Raw genomic sequence first — 22068 nt, forward strand, 5'->3', positions numbered from 1 at the left:
CTTGCTTTCCCACCCATCTTTGTATCATCCGCAAACTTGACTACAATTACACTCGGTCCCTTCATCCAAGTCATTAATGTAGATTGTAAATAGTTGAGGCCCCAGCACCGATCCCTGTGGCACTCCACTGGTTACCATTTGCCAACCGGAAAATGACCCATTTATCATGGCTCTCTGCTTTCGTTTAGTCAGCCAATTCTCTATCCATGCTAATATATGTTCTTATATTCAAGGTATATCACATTTTACTGCTCACTTGCTGCTGGAGGTTTCAAGAGGACTTTTGAAACACTTCGGGAGACTTTCTGGGACACTTGGTCAAGACTTCACCAACAGTCTCAACAATCTTTCCAGAAATTCTCTCAGGACTTCACCTATAAAGAGTGAGTGCTGAGCTACTCCACCTTATTGGACACCTTATAGGAGCCACCAGGAGAAAGGGAGTGCCTGGTCATCAACATCTTGCTAGGGGTCACCCTTGGTCTGCAGGAGAAATGGGAGGAGGGCATGAAGCCAGGCAGAGCAGCACCAGCTATTGCAGGAGAGAGGGGGACAGGAGGGTGAACCCTCCGGGTACAGGACATTCCTTCTCCTCTGGTCCTCCTCCACCAGGACCTCCAGTGATGCGTCCGCGAACCTGTGCGCCCTCTCCCTCGGACCCTGAGCCATCCTGAAATGTGCCGCTGTGTGTCAGCCAGCCCACTCCACACCTTCAGAGGAAGTGGGCGAGTGGAGCCCACATATACAACTCCACGAAAATTGCTTCTAATCAGCGCTTAAGTGCTAAACCTGCAGCTGTCTGTGTTAACACCTCCAGGCAAGGTCAAATTATGGTAATCATTAATTAGGACCAAAATTGTGTGCTAAAACCAGACGTTCAAACAGGCGTGTCCTATTACCAACAGCACCAATTAGCGCCTGTTTTCACCCTTTCACCAAAATAACCCCACAGACTGTAACAAGTAATGCTGTGCTAGTTGCAAGGAGTGACAGAAGTCTCTTGCCCCCTCCCTAGAGAAGTGAAGCTTCCTTATACCCTGTTTCTTTGAGAACTGCAGGTGTGTTCTCCTGAGTGTATAAACTCTGTTGGGGTGTAAGGATTCCTGCAAGCACACCTCCTTCTATTCAGAATCCCTTCAGCTCCAGCTCTGTTTGCCCCGTCATCTGCTTGCTGCAGCTCCTGCTCCTCCTCCAGCCAGAGTGCGATTGCCAGAAGAACCCCCATGAAGAAATAAGTGCAATTCCAGAAGACGCTTAAGACTTCAGAATGTTCTACAGCATCTACAAGCATTCTGAAATAATCGAAGTAGTACAACGCTACTATCTAATACAAGCAAAATGACCCCATAAACTTTATAAAGAAAGAACTTGCATTTATATAGTGCCTTTCACGAATTCAGGATGTCTCAAAACGCTTTACAGCCAGTGAAGTACTTTTTTGAAGTGGAATCACTGTTATAATGTAGGAAACATGGCAGCCAATCTGCACACAGCAAGATCCCTCATTTAGCAATGTGATAATGACCAGATCATCTCTTTTAGCGATGTTGGTTGAAGGATAAATATTGGCCGGGACACCGGGGAGAACTTCTCTGCTCTTCTTCGAATAGTGCCATGGGATCTTATACATCCACCTGAAAGAAAGACGTGCATTTATATAGTACCTTTAACCACCACCGGATGCCCCAAAGCGCTTTACAGCCAATGAAGTACTTTTTGAAGTTAGTCACTGTTGTAATGTAGAAACTGCAGTAACCAATTTGTGCACAGCAAGCTCCCACAAACAACAATGTGATAATGACCAGATAATCTGCTTTTTTGAAGTGATGTTTATTGAGGAATAAATATTGGCTAGGAAACCAGGGATAATTCCCCTACTTTTCTTCGAAATAGTGCCATAGGATCTTTTATGTCTATCTGAAAAAGCGGACAGGGTCTCAGTTTAACATTTCATCTGAAAGGTGGCATCTCCAACTGGAGTATTAACCTAGATTTAGTTGTGCTTAAGTTTCTGGAGTGGGACTGGAACCCACAACCTTCATGACTCAGAGGCAAGGGTGCTACCAACTGAGCCATGGCTGACACATTGCTTTTGGTGAAAAACTGAATGAGGAGAAAGGGACAACAGATAATCTCTAATATTCCCACCCCTCCAAAAACTGAAAATTGCTAGTGAATAGAAAAAGGGCTAGAAATTCATGTACTCACTGCCATTCCATAGCACCATGAAATGCCAATAAAATGGCGGCCGCCGCTCTTTCACCAGCTGGGGGTGGGTCCCGCAGTGGCCGCCATTTTCATCTCCCCCTTTGCGTTGCCAGCAAATAACAGCGCCCTGTAAAAAAAAATGCGACATGGTGATGTCAATCGGTGTGCAACGCCGACTTAACATCACCAACGTGAACTTCGAACCTAGCGCTGAATTCAGCACTGGATCCTAAGCACGCCAAGTTAGCGTGGTGTGCAAGCAAGCTGACAGTGGCTGATAGTGGCGATGCCTGCAGCTTTTAAAGGGACACACACATCATTCAGGTAAGTTTGAATTTAAGGGTTTGGACTGATTTTTTTTATTGAAGTGGTGGCTTGTTGCAATAGATGTGAAAAGTTTTTTAAGTATTTAGGGAGTGCTGTTGGACGCTTGCAAGGGCTCAGATGGTAATTGAAGGCCTTTAAAAGACAGAACATGCTGCGAATACGCAACATCCGTGGAGAGAAAAGGAGTTCACATTTCAGGTCGACATGCTGCCTGACTAACTGAGTATTTCCAGCATTTTATGCTGTCTTTTTACATTTACAGCACCCACTTGCAGAGGGAAGAGGAAGACACAAAAGAGGAAGACACAGAAGAGGAGGAAGCTGAAGAGGAGGAATCAGACAGAAGGATACATCCCAGACAGCCCCTTTGTGGCCGGGATATCCGGGATGGAATCATCTGCCTGCAGTCCCACTGGCTAGGCAGGTTGCCTCTTCTGGTTGATCCACTGGCTGGGCAAGCTGCATTTATTGGGTGTGTGAAATGAGGAAGGCACAAAGGTGGAGTGCTGATGGGAGGGTGGGAAAGCAAGAGGTGCATGCCAGAAGGAGGATAACGTATGAGGATACCCGCATCTTGTATCCTTTCAGCCTCGCCGTTGACCAATGCCTCAACCATGCCCCTGCCAAGAATGGCCTGCACCATCTCCTCCAAGGGGGTGAGGTGAGGCTAGGAATGGGAGATGTGCCTCATGATTGGTACAGATTGTCGGTAGGTGAGTGATTGGGGGTTGTGCATTGAGCAACATGTGAGGCTAGTGGTGCATTTGGTAGGAGACAGCTTTTGAAGATGCATTCACTGACCTTGACTAGTGGTCTGAGGTCATGAAGCTTCTTTGAGTACTGGAGCCAGGTGGTGGGGACGACACTGCTGGCAGTGATGGCCTTAGTGATGTACTCTCACATCGTTCTTTCTGGAGGGCCTCCTGGCCCCTGTGGGTAGAGGGCTGCTCTTGCAGTTTTGACCTCCTGCACAAAGCTGGAGTGCTGTAAGTGAGACCCTGAGTGCCCCTTCCCTGGCTTACTGAGCCATTTGTGTCAGTGCTGAGGCAGTTTTCCCATTTATTGAGGTTAGGAGGGTAATTCAGCATTAACAGCTGAATATTCACATTGAATATTTCTTAAAAGGCAGAAAGGGCTGAAAAATGTATTGATTCACTGCATTTTATTTTGTATTGCTTCAGTGTGCATGGTCCCTTTAAATCGCAGACCTCCTCATTACCCACAATTCCCTGAGAGCATCACAGCTTCACTCACAGAGGCTGTGGGAAGCTGCAACGCTGGACCTGGATGGAAACTTCATCCCGGATCCCTCCAACAACGCCACTAGGATGGCATTACACAGAAGGTGAGCGGTGTGCCACCTATCTCCATGTCCCCCCAGACCAATTTCACTCGGTTAGCGTTACAGCCATTTCCAGCGTCCGTTAACTGCAGCTGCTGGTGACACCAGCAACTTTGCTGGCGAACACGAATTTTTCCTCCAAAGTTTCTACATTAAGGCCTTATCAAAGGTCATTACTAATGAACTCATGCAACATTCCACAGAGTCAAATTAAAAAATGAGTATTTTATTTTAGATCAGATTAGGTGTTAGTGAGCTAAATGAAAGGGAAGATTCGTAACCGTCGCAGCAGTTAGATAAACATAATAGATTTCTGTCCTAGAGAAGTGGCTAATGGCTGCTATATTGCAGTGGAGCAGGAGGAGAGGTCAGCTCAGGAGCATAGACGATATAGGGGGAGAAATTCAGTATCGCCCCGTTTGGGGCGCGATTATCAGCCGTGCGCAAAGTTTAGCGCCTGGCACTAATTATCGCCTCCGACAGCAAACTTGGCTTTTATCACCCCTGGAGGTGATTGGAGCACTAAATCAGGCGCTACACACCTCTCTTAAGGCGCAAAGGCCGAGGAGCGAGGCGCTAACTCAGAGGGCGAGCGCAGCGCAGGTGCTGTCAGTTAGCGATGGAACACAGACACACTGGCGCCGGTCAGTCCTTAAAGGGGAGGGTCGATCTTGCTCTCCAGCCACACCTTGCTCATTGGAGCCTTGAACCTCGGCCTGGAGAGACCTGTGCCTAAATCTTGCAGCCAAGGACTATGGAGAGGGCCAGGGAGCGAGCACAGCGCTTCAGCGAGCGGGCCTTGGAGGCTCTGGTTGGCGCGGTGGAGCGCAGAAGATCAATACTGTACCCAGAGTGGCAGGAGGCCTTTGCCATGTGATTACAGAAGAGTGTGGAGGGAAGTGGCACCGAGCGTCTCGTCCAGGAGCATGATGCCCAGGACCCATATACAATGTAGAAAAAGTTCAACGACCTCACTCGGGTCGTCAGGGTGAGTGGCCTTTTTTCAAAGCCTCTCCATCCCTCCATCTCAACCTCACTCTATGGCCAGAGGGTCTTAAAACCCCAATGCCCAACATTCATCCAACACCTATGGCCCTCTCATGAAACACACATGCACATTCCACACTTTGCATACAGTAAGGGCTATTCACCTATGGGAGGCACATCAGGCAAGACCATGGCTGCATACAGTAAGGGCTATTCACCTATGGGAGGCACATCAGGCAAGACCATGGCTGCATACAGTCAGGGCTATTCACCAATGGGAGGCACATCAGGCAAGACCATGGCTGCATACAGTAAGGGCTATTCACCAATGGGAGGCACATCAGGCAAGACCATGGCTGCATACAGTAAGGGCTATTCACCTGATGACTCAGTGGATTCTGTAGTGAGTAATTTCCAGGATGTGTTCAAAGGATTTGGAGTTCTACCATTCACTGACAAGATCCAGCTAAAGGAGGATGCTCAGCCAGTGGTACATGCTCCACGAAGAGTTCCAGCAACCCTGCGTGACCGGCTCAAGAATGAACTGGACAGAATGACCACCCTAGGAGTCATCAGGAAAGTCGAAGAGCCAACAGACTGGGTTAACTCCATGGTATGTGTAAAGAAAAAGAACAATGATCAAAGAATATGCATGGATCCAAAGGACTTAAATGCAAACATAAAACGTGAACACTACCACATTCCCAAGCGAGAAGAAATCATCAGTGAAATGTCAGGTGCCAGATACTTCACAAAGCTCGATGCCTCACAAGGATATTGGCAACTAAAACTGGATGAAGAGAGCACCAAATACTGTACCTTCAACACACCATTTGGCAGGTATTGTTTCCTCAGAATGCCTTTCGGGATAATATCTGCATCTGAAATCTTTCATAGAGCGATGGAACACATAATTGAAGGTCTGGAAGGAGTTTGGGTCTATGTCGATGACATCATCATCTGGGGCTCCACACTGAAAGAACACAATGAGAGACTGACTAAAGTGCTACAGAGCATACGCCGGAATGGACTGAAGCTCAACAAAGCCAAGTGTCAGTTTGGCGTCCAGGAAGTCACTTTCCTAGGAGATAATCTATCTGGTAAAGGAATAGAGCCAGATATGGAAAAAGTAAACGCCATACTCAAAATGCCCCGACCCACTGACAAAAAAGGAGTGCTACGCATCATGGGGATGATAAACTTCATTGGAAAGTTCATTCCTAACTTGTCAGCCAAGACAGCCTGTCTGCGAGACCTGCTACGTAAAACAAATGAGTTCGCATGCACAGAAAGACATGAACAAGAGTGGATAAACCTCAAAACAGTGCTGACAACCACACCTGTACTCACCTTCTTTGACCCAACAAAAAGATTCAAAGTGTCAATGGATGCATCAAAAGATGGCCGAGGTGTGGTCTTGCTACAAGCAGAGGGTGAAGATTGGAAGCCTGTTGTCTATGCCTCCAGGTCTATGACTGATACTGAGTGTCGATACACCCAGATTGAAAAGGAATGTCGAGGCTTGGTAGTTGGACTAGAAAAGTTTCATGGCTACATATATGGACTTCCCACCTTCACAGTTGAGACAGACCACAGCCCACTGGTTGCCATCATAAAAAAGAACCTGAATGAGATGTCTCCAAGAATTCAACGACTCATGATGAACCTGCAAAGATATGACTTTGAACTGATCTACACACCAGGCAAATACATAGTGTTAGCAGATGCACTATCCCGAGCACCCACAATGAGTCATGTGAGCTCTACTGAAGAAGACGTGGATGTTCATGTGAGTATGGTCACTGCTGCGCTGCCCGTGTCAGACACAAAATCAAAGCAAATAGCAGAAGAAACAGTAAAAGATACAGTATTACAAACAGTAATAGAGAACATTCATCATGGTTGGCCAAAAGGTTCCTGTCCAAAATATTTTCACATAAGGTCAGAATTGAGTGTCGCAAGTGGACTATTGCTAAAACAGAACAGAATAGTCATTCCACAGGCTCTACGTCAAGACATGCTCAAAAGGATTCATGAGGGACACCTCAGAATTGAAAAATGCAAAAGGAGAGCAAGAGACACTGTTTATTGGCCTGGCATAAATAAGGACATTGAGAACACGATAGGCAAATATGAGACATGTCAGAAACACCAAAACAAACAAGCAAAGGAACCAATGATAGTAGCTGACATACCAACAGCACCATGGCAAAAGCTTGGTATGGACCTTTTTCATTTAAATGGTAAAGACTATCTAATAGTGATTGACTACTATTCTAACTATCCTGAGATGGCGCTGCTCTCAAGCACCACAGCAAGCAGTGTCATAATGCATGTGAAATCCATCTTCACCAGACATGGAATTCCCAGGATTGCCATTAGCGACAATGGTCCGTGCTTCAACTGTAAGGAATGGCAACAGTTTGCAGCACATTATGACTTTCAACACATCACATCCAGTCCTTTGTATGCTCAGTCGAATGGTAAGGCAGAGAAAGGTGTTCAAGTTCTCAAGCAGCTACTGAAGAAAGCGACAGAAAGCAAGTCTGATCCTTATCTCACCCTGCTGAGCTACCGAGCCTCACCTTTAGACTCTGGTTCTTCACCTGCTGAACTCCTAATGGGTCGCAAGTTGCGTAACACGCTACCCTGCTGTGCAAAAGAAAAGCAGAGTAAGGAACTGAGACAGAGACTTCAACTGTTAAAGCTGAAACAGAAATCATACTATGACAAGTCATCCAAAACTCTGAAACCATTGACAAGGGATGATGTTGTCAGGATTGAGGATCCAGATGCATGGAACAGGAAAGCTACAGTTCTTGAGGAAGTAGGACCAAGGTCATACACTGTTAGAACTGAGGAAGGACAGATTCTCAGGAGGAACCGCCGTTCCCTCCTAAAAACACAAGAGACTATCGAAGAGCAAATCGATGACAATGCCGCAACTGAATCTTGTCACTCACCACCAGAACAATCTAACACAAATACACATACAGGCTCTCATGAAAACACATCAGACTTACCTGTGCTGAGAAGATCCACAAATGAAGTAAAAAAGCCTGATAGACTTAATCTTTGAGTACAAAGAAAACTACATTGAAAATGTATTGACTGTTGAAGATGTTTATGTTGTTATTGATTGATATTGATTGATACTGATTTTGTTTAACCTCAAAGAAAGGGGGATGTAATGATCAGTAACCTGTCATTCTGGAATGGTACACTAGGTGGTGCTGTATGTATATAAGAGTGGGCTACCCACGATGCACTAGGCTACCCACAAGGCAGCAGTCAAGATGGAGGCCTCTACAGATAATGTACCTGGTCCACATGTGCTCAATAAAGTGTCTAGCAAAAGCTAGCTGTTCTTAATAAAAACGACTAGTTATTGATGAGCATAACAGGTGCTGCTGCTGATCATCCTCCTCCTCTTCCTCCTCCTCTTCCTCCTCCTCCTCTGGTGGTGCTCCAAGGCCTGGTGGCATTGGCTGGGTCCTGAGGATTGCCAGGTTATGCAGCATGCAGCACACAACAACGAAGTGGGAGACTCGCTCAGACGGGTATTGCAGTGCTCCTCCAGAATGGTCCAGACAGCGGAACTGTTGCTTGAGCATGCTGATTGTGTGCTCAACGATGTTCCTGGTAGCTTGATGGCTCTCGTTGTACCACAGCTCAGCAGGGGTGTTGGGCGTACGAAGCGGTGTCATCAGCACAGTGGATATCCCTTGTCCCCGAGAAGCCAACCACCTGGGTGATGCGGTGCCTGGAAATGTTCTGCTCCAGTAGTCTGGCGCAGGATGTATGCATCGTTGCTGCTGCCAGGATAGCAGGCATTGACAGCGAGTATCAGCTGTCTGTGGTCACAGACCAACTGCATGTTTAGGAATGGAACCTCTTTTGGTTGCGGAAATCCTCTGCATTCTCATGCAGAGCACGCAAAGCCACATGCGTGCAGTCAATGGCGCCCTGCACCATGGGGAAGGCCGCTATCCTCGCAAAGCCCATAGCGTGTTCATGCTGCTTGGCCGGGGTCATGGGGAAAGAGATGTACTCTCGTCTCCTTTTATAGAGGGCATTTGTGACCTGACAGATGCAGCAATGGACCGCGAACTGGGAGATATTGGCTATGTCCCCAGTAGCTGATTGAAATGAGCCGCTGGCATAAAAGTTGAGAGCCACTGTTATCTTCACTGCCACCGACAGAGACGTCCTGCTCCTCAGTTGAGGCTGCAGATCTGGCTGCAGCAGGTGGCAGAGCTCAGTGACCACCTCCTTGCTGAAGCGCAGCCTTCGTAAACACTGCTCCTCGGCCATATTAATGTATGAGAGTTGTTGGCGAAATACCTTGGGAGGGTAAGTTCTCCTGTACAGAGGCCTGTTGGCCCTCCTCCGTCTGGCCATGATTGCCACTCTCTCTCTGTGTCTCTGTGCCCCCCGAATGTGATGGAGAAGGATGATGTTGCCATCCATTGCAGCCCCATAGTCTCTTGGCAATCAAAGTAATGAAGGTCAAAAATCAAAGTACCTGCAAAGTTATGGTCAGAAGCCAAAACTACTTCACACAGCGTTGACTCAATGCAGAAGTCTCTCTTTCTCTCTCTCAAAATCTCTCTTTCTCTCAGAACGAGTGGTACAAAAATGTCTACCACACAAAAAGCCAGGAAGAGGCCCCCTTTAAATAGCGCCCCCCCAGCCCCACAGCGACTGGGAAGCGTTCCAGTCTACCAGTCGTTGGTTGCGCCAGGCGGAAAGGAGGGGGGCACCATTCAATTTCCGTTCCGGGGCGCCACAAGGGCGTTGCACATTCGAATGACGTCAAGATCTGCGTGCACAGGAGATCGGGTGGTATTTAGCGCCACCGCAAAATGCCCGATCAATTTCATGAGAGGCGCAGATATCGCCGCGCCCGGGCACTAGTTGCTTTGTGCCCCTTTAGCGCCCTCTTAAGGCGCTAACGGAAGGTGCAAACCAACTGAATTTTGCCCCCATCGGTTATAGGAGGTGTATGATTTGCAGTAGGTACTACCTTATGGTCAATGGTGATCTACTGGGATGGTCAACCATCTTCCATACATACCAATTGCAGTGAAGGACACTACTGCTCCCACTTATATAGGGATATGCAAGGGCAATCACTTGAGTCAGCCACTTGGTTTAATTTTTGGACAAAATATGTGTTTTGCATAATGAAAAATGGCAGACTGTAAGATACAATAAAATTAATTAATTTTATTCAGTGTGCAGTGAACTTTGTGTACATATTCAATATGCATGCCTGCCACATTTTTCCCCTTGTGTGTCACAAACTTCTCTGTGTTATATATGAATGTACCCTTTTACAAATTTCTCCCCTACTTGAGGGAGTATGACTAGTGCATGTCTGCATAGCCAACTGTGAGAAACGAAGATACAGAAGCCCTGTATGTGCGATTGCTCCTGATGAACTTGCTTCTGTTCCAGGGTTTCCCTTTACTGTAGTCACTTTCTGAGGCAGTGCCAACTGTCACTTGTGCAGGACTACATTAAATTTGAGGCCATACTACCAGCAAGTGCTTGATTCATTACAGACTTCAAATGTGCTTTCACAATGAATTCTGCGTGGTCTCATGCATTGCAGTGCTTCATACACTCGACGCTTGTTTAAAATGATGCGAACAGGCCTCAATGCTTTTCACTGTTGACTGGCACCTCTTAAAGCTAGGTTGCCTGATTTTTAAAAGATGAATTCTTCCTGTTTGTTTCTAATTTCCTTTCAAGTCGCCAACGGTAACATTTGCCACATCAGTCAGGTGTCAGTCCCCTTCAGGCGGAGGATCAGCAAGGTGGGCATGCAGCTTTAGCAAAGGGGGAGAAAGGGAAGAGGAGGCACAAGAGAGGAAGGAGAAATCACCACAGTTGATGTGTAGCCAGGCATACTGATGGGTAAATCATTGATTGTCAGGAATTTCATTTAAAGGGCCACTTGAGCCCCCATATTAACACTTTGTGGGGGAGAAATTCAGTATCGCCCCATTTGGGGTACTAAATTTTGAAATCATGAAAAATTAGCGCCAGGCGCTAATGGGTCTAAATTGGATTTTAGCGCTGCAGGAAAGAGCTGGAGCGCTAAATCAAGCGCTAATGACCTAAGCAGTGCACTACAGGAGCACTACCAGCAGATAATGAACTCCAGGTGTTATGCAATCGGGAATGATCCTTCACACTGGCCCCTTCCAGCTATTAAAGGGGAGGTTGCATCATTGTGCAAGTTCTCATTATCAGCATTGCTGGCTGGGAAGGCGACCTGCAAGGAACTCAACCCCTGATCGTGATGGCTGCACCCACTCCCAGGGAGAGAGCTCGTTGTTTCATGGACGAGGCATTGGAGGCATTGGTCGCAGGAGTGGAGCGACGGAGGGCAGTGCTGTTCCCGGACACTGGAAAGAGGCCATTGCCCCAGGTATTCAGGGCAATGTGGAGGGAAGTGGCCCAGGAGGTCTCGGCCAGTAGTGTGGTCGTATGCAGCCTGACAGTGTGCAGGAAGAAATTCAACGACCTCACTCGGGTGGTCAAGGTGAGTACATGCTTCAACAGGTCCTGCATACCAGCATCTGAACCACAGCCTGTACACAATGCACAAACCACCACACCCTCACCACTCACCCACCAAGCATCTGCACCTACTGAAACTCACATCCACATCTCATGCCTTGCCTACAATCACAGCTATTCAACTATGGCAAGCATATCTCCCAAACACATAGCTGGACTCTGACTCACACATATTCATTTCTCTTGCAGGCCAAGATGGCCCACAATAGGAGGGAGTAGCAGAGAACAGGCAGGGGTGATGCGCAGCTCCAGCAGCTTTCAGACCTGGAGGAGCGAGTGCTGCGACTCATTGGGCAGCAGGTGGTGGGGACCGTGGACATCGGCAACGTCGATCCCCTTGGGGGCAACAACGGTATGTTCATCCCCTCCTTCTCTCATCCCACTTCCCCCTCACGTCACAAGCCTTTCCCACTTTCAAGCTCCTGATACTGTCTGTATTCCTTGCTCCATTCCTGCCCCCCTGCCCTCACCTTAATGCGAGTCTTGTGCCTTTATGCTTCAGAGAATCAGCAACCAGATGACCAGCCTGTCCCTGAGCTGCTAACTGAGAGTGAGGCAGGAGAAGAGGAGGAGGAGCAAAGCACCACGTCACTGCATCTCTCACCCGCAGGCACCACCTCAGATACTGGCACTACGCGATCTTTAGAGGCAAGTTTAGTAGAGGGGTCTGCACAGGGTGATGCACCGGGGACGAGAGGGCTGCAGCAAGGGCAAGGGGAAAAGGTAGCTCGGGAGCCAGCTCCCTGGAGGACAAGACTGCGTGCAAGTTCTGATGCGCAGGACTCAGATGAGGACCTCGATGGGGAGGCGTTCACAAGAAGGGTGATGGGCATGCACACCGAGATGATAGGTGCAATGGCAAGGGTGCCCGAGAGCCTGTCGGCAATGGTAATGAGCGTGGAAGAGTCCACCTCCAACGTTGCACAGAGCTCTGCGCACACCATGTAGCCCATCATTTCCAGTCTGCAAAGGACGGTGGACTCCCTGACAGACCATGGGGACCCAGACCTTATGCCGATGTGGCAGCATCCATTGCAGCACAGGCAGAAGCTACACAACGTCTTAGTGCTGTAATGCAGTCAATCGTTAATGCCATCCAGTCTCAGACTGCTCTCATGCAGTCTTAGCTTGATGTCATGAAAGCTCTGACTGCTGCCATCCTTGCTGGGTCCACCGCAGTCCACCGGGGATCTCACGGTGTCGCAGCAGCCCAGCAATCTGTGCTCCAGCAGATTGGTAGGGATGCTGAGGTGCTGCCCCAGGGGAGAGCAGTGTGTCAATGGAGCAGAAACCTGCTGTCCTCTCTCAGGATGACAGCATTCCTGCTCCCACCACTGCCACCCCGCCATTGCCCTTGCTGCTGCCTGTCATCCAGCCAGCCCAGACTACAGTCGCCCATCCTGAGGTGGCACAGTGTACAGCCAGACCTTCTAGGCCAGAGCTGGTCGAGGGCATCCTGCAAGGCCATTTGTAGCCTCTGGCAATGACACTCAGCAGCCTTCCACCAGCCCTGCTGCAGCCACTGGGGAGACACTACATAGGAGCACTAGATTAGGAAAAGGCACTGTAAAGAGGGCAAGTTAGGGTTTGCACAAGGGTGATTAGTTAATATTGTTGCTGTATATATATGGTTGGTGAATTTGGATAAATTTCTTATTGGAATGTTGCAGAAATGGTGCTGTGTCTCATTTCAGCTTTGGGGTGTGGTATAGAATGAGAAATTGATGGAATTATGGGGACTGGATGAACAACCGGGAAGTGGCCTCAAAATCATTGGAACCGCAGTCTGATGAGGCGGTCACGGACTGCCCTTCCACAAGGCTGATGGAGTGGCTGGATCCTCTGTCGCTGCTGTTCGTGCTCCTGTTTCTCCTCCTCCTCCTCCTCTTTCTCCTCCTCTTCCTCCTCCTGAGGTGGTGCGGCTATGCCTGGTGGCAATGGCTGCACCCTCTTGATGGCCAAGTTGTGCAGCATGCAGCAGATGATGACGAAAAAGGACACCCGCTCAGCCGAGTACTGGAGGGCTCCTCCCGAATGGTTAAGGCAGCGGAACCATTGCTTGAGCACTCTGATGGTCTGCTTAATGATGTTCCTGGTGGCAGCATGTCTCTCATTGTATGAGTGTTGGGCACGAGTGCTGGGGTTGCGGAGGCGAATCATGAACCAGGTGGAGAGCAGATAGGCCTTGTTTCCCAGCAGCAATTTGCTAGCTTGATGCAGTGGCTGGAAGAGTACTGGCACACTGGTCTGGTGCAGGATGAAGGCATCATGGCTGCTGCCAGGATAGTGGGCATTGACGATGAGGATTCGCTGCCTGTGGTCGCGCACCAACTGCACATTAAGTGAGTGGTAGCCTTTGCGGTTAGGGAATACCTCAGGATTGTTATGAGGTGCCCGCGAAGCGATGTGGGTGCAGTCAATGATGCCCTGCACCATGGAGAAGCCCACTATCCTGGCAAAGCCACATGCACGCTCGCGCTGCTTCTCTCTGGTCATGGGGAAGGAAATGTAGTCCCTTCTCCTTCTGTAGAAAGCATTAATGATGGAAATGTTGCATTATCAAATGTAACCCAAATGAAAGTGATAAATTTTTCTCAGCCAGAACACTCCTTCGAGTTGAGAATGCTCAAAACGCCTGTTTGCCTATGTCAAACTGACAAAGGCAGCATTCTTTGCTGACAAAAAAAAGGAAGTTGATGCCTTTATATAGCGCTTCTCCAGCGCTCATCCGACTGCATTCCACCTCCTCTACCTGTTGTTGCTAACGGCAGGCAGGGGGCGAGAGTGAATTTCAGAGCCGGGGCGCTGCGCACCCAGATGATGTCACAATCTCCGGCCGCAGGAGAGTGTGGCACTAGTGGGTACCACCGCCGCAAACCTCCACTTCAATTTCGCAGGCCTCAGTACTATCGCCGCGCCCGGCCGCAAAGTCAGTGGCGCTAACGGGAGGCACTAAGGTGCACTGTATGAGCTTCCCCACCAGTATGCTGGGCTGAATCGCCCCCTGCCTTCACTACCATCTGAACATGTTAGCCTTCAATACCAGCATATCCCATCTGCCAAAAAAATCTGCAAATCTGCATAATGTATTCCAAAGAAGGTGCAACCAGTTTATTGGCCTCCTCCAGGTATGTGTCCCTGCTTCAGTGCTTCTCCAGTGCTTGCACATGAGATAGCATAGGATGTTATAATCTATTTCCTAATCTTGTGCTCCTTCTAAGTGCCACCTCAGTGGGAGGAACAAATGGGGTGGCATGTTGCTACTCCTCAGCAATTAATCTGTTTCTGATAGGTTATGAAATGGCACAACCACTATGCCTACACTCTGGCATCTGTGCTGCCTGGCTGCTTCCATCACCTTTCCTTTTCTACAGCTCTGTGAGGGAATCAACTGGAAGGAGCAGATTGGTCATCAATGAGAGGACATGTCCTCATCCAACTACCTTTTTGTCATGCTTCAGCTGTTGCCTGCCCTATGTGGATAGCCATGGATCTATAGGGAGGCAGACAGTTATGTCCACTAAGAACATAAGAAATTGGAGCAGGAGTAGGCCATTTGGCCCTTCGAGCCTGCTCCGCCATTCAATAAGATCATGGCTGATCTTCGACCTCAACTCCACCTTCCCACACTATCTCCATATACCCGTATCCTTTGAATCCCTTAGTAGCCATAAATCTATCATCTCTGAGAGGGTAGACGGGGCCTTGGTTTAATGTCTCATTCAAAAGACGGCACCTCCGACAATGCAGCACTCCCTCAATACTGCACTGGGAGTGTCAGTCTAGATCTTGAACCCACAATCTTCTAGCTCGGAGGCGGGAGTGCTATCACTGAGCCATGACTGACACCTAGTTTTACCGGAGAGCAGCTGAGGATTGTTTTAAATATCTTTGGAAATTGATGCCTCCCACCTTATATCGCCCATGGTTTGTGAAGGGAGCAGGAACAAAATGGCGTTGGGGGTCGTAACTATGCCATTTGACCCCGATTAGCATATAATTAACGAGGCTCTTGCCTGTTTCCAGTGGGGGCTCTGGAGACCTGGATTGAGGTGTGCCCAAAAATCAGCACGGGCGGGAATGCAGCACTAAGTCAACGGTTCCGTTTTACGTTCTGTTTTTGTTCCAGTCCTGCCCTGTTTTTAAGTAGGAACATGGAAATTACCTCTTCAACTTGTGGAGAAGAATGTCATTGCTGATAGTTATCTGTGATATAGATTTGAGCAGTAGAGGGCAGATGGAAGCAGTGCACCAGCCTTTGCAGAGAGCAGGGCTCCCAGTGTCTTGCCATTGTTTCAGTATCTCAGTATTGTAATTGCATCTTTCCACAATATCTCTCACCAGTCTGACTGCAACACAGATCAAAACTGAGAGCTAGACTTATACACAACATGCTCACATAGCTAAAGCCGCTTAGTCAAGTTGGTCCTTGTGAATTCAGTATGCCAGATTTTTCTTATCTGGTGTGTGTTTTACAAATTGAATGACAACTGATGCTTTTATATCTAATAAATAATACAATAACTCAGTAAAATCTATAATATTCACTTGCCACTTTCATATATGTTACACCCATAAGACTCAGAGCATTGAAAAAGTCTTTATAAATCAGTAATGCAGACACTTCACAAAGCTTAATGAATTCAGTATTACTGTTGTATGTGGAACAATTGCCTGGCTGCATTTTAAAGCCCAGACAGGTGTGCAAAATGGGCTTTTTTGCTGTCATTCTATTCAATCTTCATAAACCTCCTACCAACTAAAGACTGAGTGGGTTCTATTCACTTCAGAAAGCAAAATGGGACTGAACGAAAAGAAATTTACTAAAATGTGCATGTTGTAGATCAGTATGAGAGTATTTTTGAATGTTCTGTTGGAGAGAGGGAGCCTGCAGCTTCCTCTATATTAGGTTATGGTGTAATTACACTATAAAGAATGACAAGACTTGTATATCAGAGATTTTATCATGTTGGTTATTATCATGGGTGTGGTTAATTGGACTGTTACAATTCCAATACATTTATATATTTATGTTTTCAAATTCATTTTCCCATTGGATCGCTAGGTTTCTTCATAGCATTTTGTCTAACCATTTTTTAATTAAAATATATAAATAAACTGCATTTCAACCTAAAAATGACAGAATCAGAACAAGAGACATGGAGAGAAAAAAATCAATGAACCTCTGAGAAACGAGGGACATTTACAACATTCTGATAACCAATTAAAAGATTGTGCAAGTAGTGATCGAATAATCTGATGTTACATCTCGGCATTGGGGACTTGACTTCTACTCTGAAAATAACTTGAGAAAGTATAGATGGAGAAAAGACCATTTGACCCATCACTTGCTTCTTCCAGCAGGTCTTGTCTAATTTTGCGCATTATAGGCTTCAGCCAAATTATTTCATCTGAGAGAGGTGAAAAACTAAATGCTACACTCTTATGGAGGTGAATCACATTGCTCTGTATCTACTTGTATAATAGCATAACACAGGGGTTATAAAAGTAGCATACCCTCATGATCTGAACTGCATTTCCTTGCCTTTTGCACAGATGGACCAAACAAATACTTGATAAGATGAGGCCTATTATGAATTGATGTGCTGCTTTATTTCACAGTAAAATGAACATGCAGGACATTAGATATGATTGAACTCACTTAATTCAATCATACCAAATTAGCTTTACACAATAATACAAAATAACAAATAGGCCACACTTCCCAACTTCAGTGAACGGTCTTACTTGACTTAAACAAGATCACTTTTAACAGTCCACCAACGTTTCTAGCTTCTTAGTCTCGGCCTTTGCTGAACGTGACTGCTTAGTAACTTTTTGTTTCAAAAGCCTCGCTGATTTTCCGTGTCTGTGTTTCCATGTTTTATCTCCCTCTGTTCACATTGGACAGGGATCCAAGATTTTTCAGCACAGTGAGTGTGAAGTGTTTCCTGATTACCTGATTTCCTGATTACTGAGAGAAGCTAACAAACTGCTTACTGTTTAATCTTTGGGGAAAATAAATCCCATTTATAATGGGGAACAAAGAAATGGCACACCAATTAAATACATACTTTGGTTCTGTCTTCACAAAGGAGGACACAAATAACCTCCCAGAGATGTCGGGGAACATAGGGTCTAATGAGAGGGAGGAACTGAATGAAATCAGTATTTGTAGGGAAATGGTGTTAGGGAAATTGACGGGATTGAAGGCCGATAAAGCCCCAGGGCCTGATAATCTACATCCTAGGGTACTTAAGGAAGTGGCCCTAGAAATAGTAGATGCATTGCTGGTCATCTTCCAAAATTCTATAGATTCTGGAACAGTTCCCATGTATTGGAGGGTAGCTAATGTTACCCCACTATTCAAAAAAGGTGGTAGAGAGAAAACAGGGAATTATAGACCGGTAAGCCTGACATCGGTAGTGGGGAAAATGCTAGAGTCCATTATAAAAGATGTAATAGCAGAACACTTGGAAAACAGTGACAGGATTGGACAAAGTCAACATAGATTTACAAAAGGTAAATCGTGCTTGACTAATCTACTGGAATTTTTTGAGGATAGATAAGGGAGAACCAGCGGATGTGGTGTATTTGGACTTTCAGAAGGCTTTCGATAAGGTCCCGCATAAGAGATTAGCGTGTAAAGTTAAGGCACATGGGATTGGGGGCAAGGTACTGACTTGGACAGAGAACTGGTTGGCAGACAGGAAGCAAAGAGTTGGAATAAACGGGTCTTTTTCCGAGTGGCAGGCAGTGACTAGTGGGGTACCACAGGGATCGGTCCTAGGACCCCAGCTGTTCACAATATATATTAATGATCTAGATGAGGGAACTAGATGTAATATCTCCAAGTTTGCAGATGACACAAAGCTGGGTGGGTGTGTGTGCTGTGAGGAGGATGCCGAGAAACTCCAGTATGATTTGGACAGGTTGGGTGATTGGGCAGATGCATGGCAGATGCAGTATAATGTGGATAAATGCGAGGTTATCCACTTTGGTGGCAAAAACAGGAAGGCAGATTATTATCTGAACGGCAATAGATTGGGAGAAGGGGAAGTGCAGTGAGACCTGGGTGTCCTTGTGCACCAGTCGCTGAAGGTAAGCATGCAGGTGCAGCAGGCGGTTAAGAAGGAAAATGGTATGTTGGCCTTCGTAGCGAGAGGGTTTGAGTACAGGAACAAGGATGTCTTGCTGCAGTTGTACAGGGCCTTGGTGAGACCACACCTTGAGTATTGTGTGCAGTTTTGGTCACCTTATCTGAGGAAGGATGTTCTTGCCATGGAGGGAGTGCAGTGAAGATTCACCAGACTGATACCTGGGATGGCAGGAATGACGTATGAGGAGAGATTGGGTCGATTGGGCTTATACTCGCTGGAGTTTAGAAGAATGAGAGGGGATCTCATTGAAACTTATAAAATACGAGTTTGCGCCGGCGCTAAATGCATGGGCAATATGGGGCGAGGCGTTAGGCACCCTGCGCCCGCCCGGAAATTGGCTAGCGCCCCACTTCTCGGCCTCTTTAGGCGTTAATCGGTGGCGCTACCAACCGAATTTCTCCCCCATAAAATTCTAACAGGACCAGACAGACTAGATGCAGGAAGGATGTTCCCAATGGTCGGGAGTCCAGAACCAGGGGTCACAGTCTAAGGATAAGGGGTAAGCCATTTACGACAGAGATGAGGAGGAATTTCTTCACCCAGAGAGTGGTGAACCTGTGGAATTCTCTACCACAGAAGGCAGTTGAGGCCAATTCATTAAATATATTCAAGAAGGAGTTAAATATATTTCTTAAGGCTAAAGGGATCAAGGGATATGGGGAGGAAGCAGGGACAGGGTACTGAGTTTGGATGATCAGCCATGATCTCACTGAATGGCGGAGCAGGCTCGAGGGGCCGAATGGCCTACTCCTGCTCCTCTCTTCTATGTTTCTATGTTTCTATTAGCATATTAACCATCTTTCATTTATGCCCCTTTTTAAAAACATGTGAGAATACCCTTTGTTGTAAAACAAAACCTTTTTTTTGGTCCTTTCTATGGAAGGATTATCAAAAAAAAATTAAAACATAACTGAACCAAACATTAAACTTATCCTAGAAGGTAAAGCTCTGTGGTATTTCTCCCCAAATCATAAAGATAATCAAGAAAGAGTCCAGGATATGGAAAGGTCACCTGTGGAAAGCAACTGGTAAGGGTTGGATAGTTCTTTCCATAGGTGACCTTTCCATGGTCCCACCAGCACATAGCATTCCATAGAATAGTTGATCATTATCCTTATTATGCTTCCATTCAATTTTAACCAAAATGAGCAATTTATTGAAAATTAATCGCAATTCATGTAAACAATCTAGATTTTTCAAGTAACCTTCAATAACATTTTTAACACATTTTCTCACAACTGCTTCGAGTATCTCCTGTGATATCTGTGTTGCCCAAACACAGCTGTACACCACAGGACGGCTGCCAAGATATGCATGCCTTTGCCTGAAAGATATTCAGTAAAGTAGCAGAAAATGTGCCCATTAAGTGCGCAGCAACACTTTATGTGCTTGGCAGCGGCGAGGGGGAGAACTGTAGTTGCTGTGTGCAGCACTGAGGATGATGCAGTCGAACCCCCATCTCAAGACACAGATTCTTGCATTGGGGTGATCTGTTGTGATCATGCTGCCCCAACACAAACCAGTGAATTTATACATCTATTATCTATATATATAAAAAGTGGTCGATCTGTCTGTCTGTCATTCCGTCTGTCTGTCTGTATTGTATAAACTCGAAAGTTATAGAGCGTACCTACACGTGTGTTACATCGAAAGAAAGCTTACGATTCCAGAACCGTCATAAGTGTATTTACGTTTCGGCGAGACAAAAATTGCGCCCGCGGTATCCAAAAAACGTTCAACATTCCGCTCATTATCCGCTCATTAGCATCGAGTGACGTCGAGGTCGACCAATCGTACGGTCGAGCGACCCGACGGTCGACCAATCGCTGCGTGGCGGGGGCGGGTTCCTGGCGCTTGCGGGCGAGCCCTCCTAGATTCGAGTGCCGGGACGATTGACCAATCCTACGCTTCGGTGACCTGACGGTCGACCAATCGGTGCGTGTGTGGGTGGGCCTTATGGTTCTGAACCGAGGTGAGTCGCCGCCATCTTGATTCCAAACTTTTCATTTCTTTTTCCCGCTTTCTGCGTCTTTAAAAAAAAAGTCGCTTTTAAAACACATATTGTTTTTAAAAAAAGTTAATTACTTTCTAAATCTTTTATCTAATCTCATTAATTTTCCTACCTTTCCCCATGTTTGCAGGTAGGCCTCGAAGCCTGGGCGTCTGTTGCCAGCCATGCTGGACCCTAGGCAATTGTTTTGTGGCAAGCTCCTCCCACCCCTTACCCCCCACCTCCCCCCCCCCCCGCTGGGCCCGATTCCGAACCAGCGGCCAGCCATCTTGGTAAAGGCTGGCTGGGCTCACTGCAACCTCCTCGCGCTTCATTCGGGGTGGGGGGCGGCGCTCGGGAGGGGAGGGGGAGCGGAGAGGGTTACCCAGGGGAGCGGAGAGGGTTACCCCGGCAACCGGGCTCACCAGCCGCAATCGGCTGCTCAGGCCCAGGCCCGGAGATCGGGAGGCGGAGAGGGGAGGAGGGTTACCAAGGCAACCGGGCCCGGCCAGCCGCAATCGGCCATCTCAGGCCCAGGCCCGGAGATCGGGAGGCGGAGAGGGGAGGAGGGTTACCAAGGCAACTGGGCCCGGCCAGCCGCAATCGGCCGTCTCAGGCCCAGGCCCGGAGATTGGGAGGCAGAGAGAGGAGGAGGGTTACTGTGGTAAACCACTGTATACCTGTCTGTATGTGTATGTGTATTCCACTAGGTACAGGTCTGGACATGCCTCGGCTGACTCCTCCCACTATTCCAGGTATATAAGTGACTACCTCCCAGTCCCTTAGTATTCTGGACGGGTCGACCACTCGAGACAAGACCTTCATTCTTTAGTTAATGAAAGCCTGGTTGTTACTCGCTTAACCTCAGTCTTTTGAGTAATTGATGGCGCATCAATTTTATTAACTAAATTTTTTATAATGGAGAAGATCCTCACACCAGCATGCCTGGACCTGGACAGTCGGGAAGCGGACGCTTCCAACAAGTTTGCTCACTGGCTCACGTGCTTCGAGACATTCCTGACTGCCTCCACTGCGGTCGAAACGGATGCGGACAAACTGTCTGTCCTGATCTCCAAGGTGAACCACCGAGTGTACTCAGTCACCCGGGACGCGACCTCGTACACAGCCGCCCTCCAGCTCCTCAAGACCCAGTACACGCGCCCTGTGAACGAAATATACGCCAGGCACCTTCTGGGGAGTCGCAAGCAACAACCTGGGGAATCGACTGAGGAATACCTCCAAGCACTGTCCGTGCTTGGCCGGGCCTGTGGGTGTAAGGCGGTAATGCCCGCTAAGTACACGGAGGAACTGATCCGGGATGCCTTCGTAGCGGGCCACAGGTCCAACTACACCCGACAGCGACTGCTGGAGCAGAGTGACCTCACCCTCGACAAAGCCTCTGAAATCGCTCTAACGCTGGACGCAGCCTACCGGGGCATGGATGCCTACTCCTCTACACCGTG

The 22068-nt window shown here is 47.5% G+C and overlaps 1 pseudogene; it reads left to right on the forward strand.

The window, feature by feature from the left end:
- The window catches only part of LOC147119964 (uncharacterized), a 1277156-nt pseudogene that overhangs the window by 448050 nt on the left and 807038 nt on the right, over positions 1–22068 (forward strand).

This window comes from Somniosus microcephalus, chromosome 4 (assembly GCF_052327205.1).
Source record: "Somniosus microcephalus isolate GS21.2 chromosome 4, FLI_Smic_1.0, whole genome shotgun sequence".
Lineage (NCBI taxonomy): Eukaryota > Metazoa > Chordata > Chondrichthyes > Squaliformes > Somniosidae > Somniosus > Somniosus microcephalus.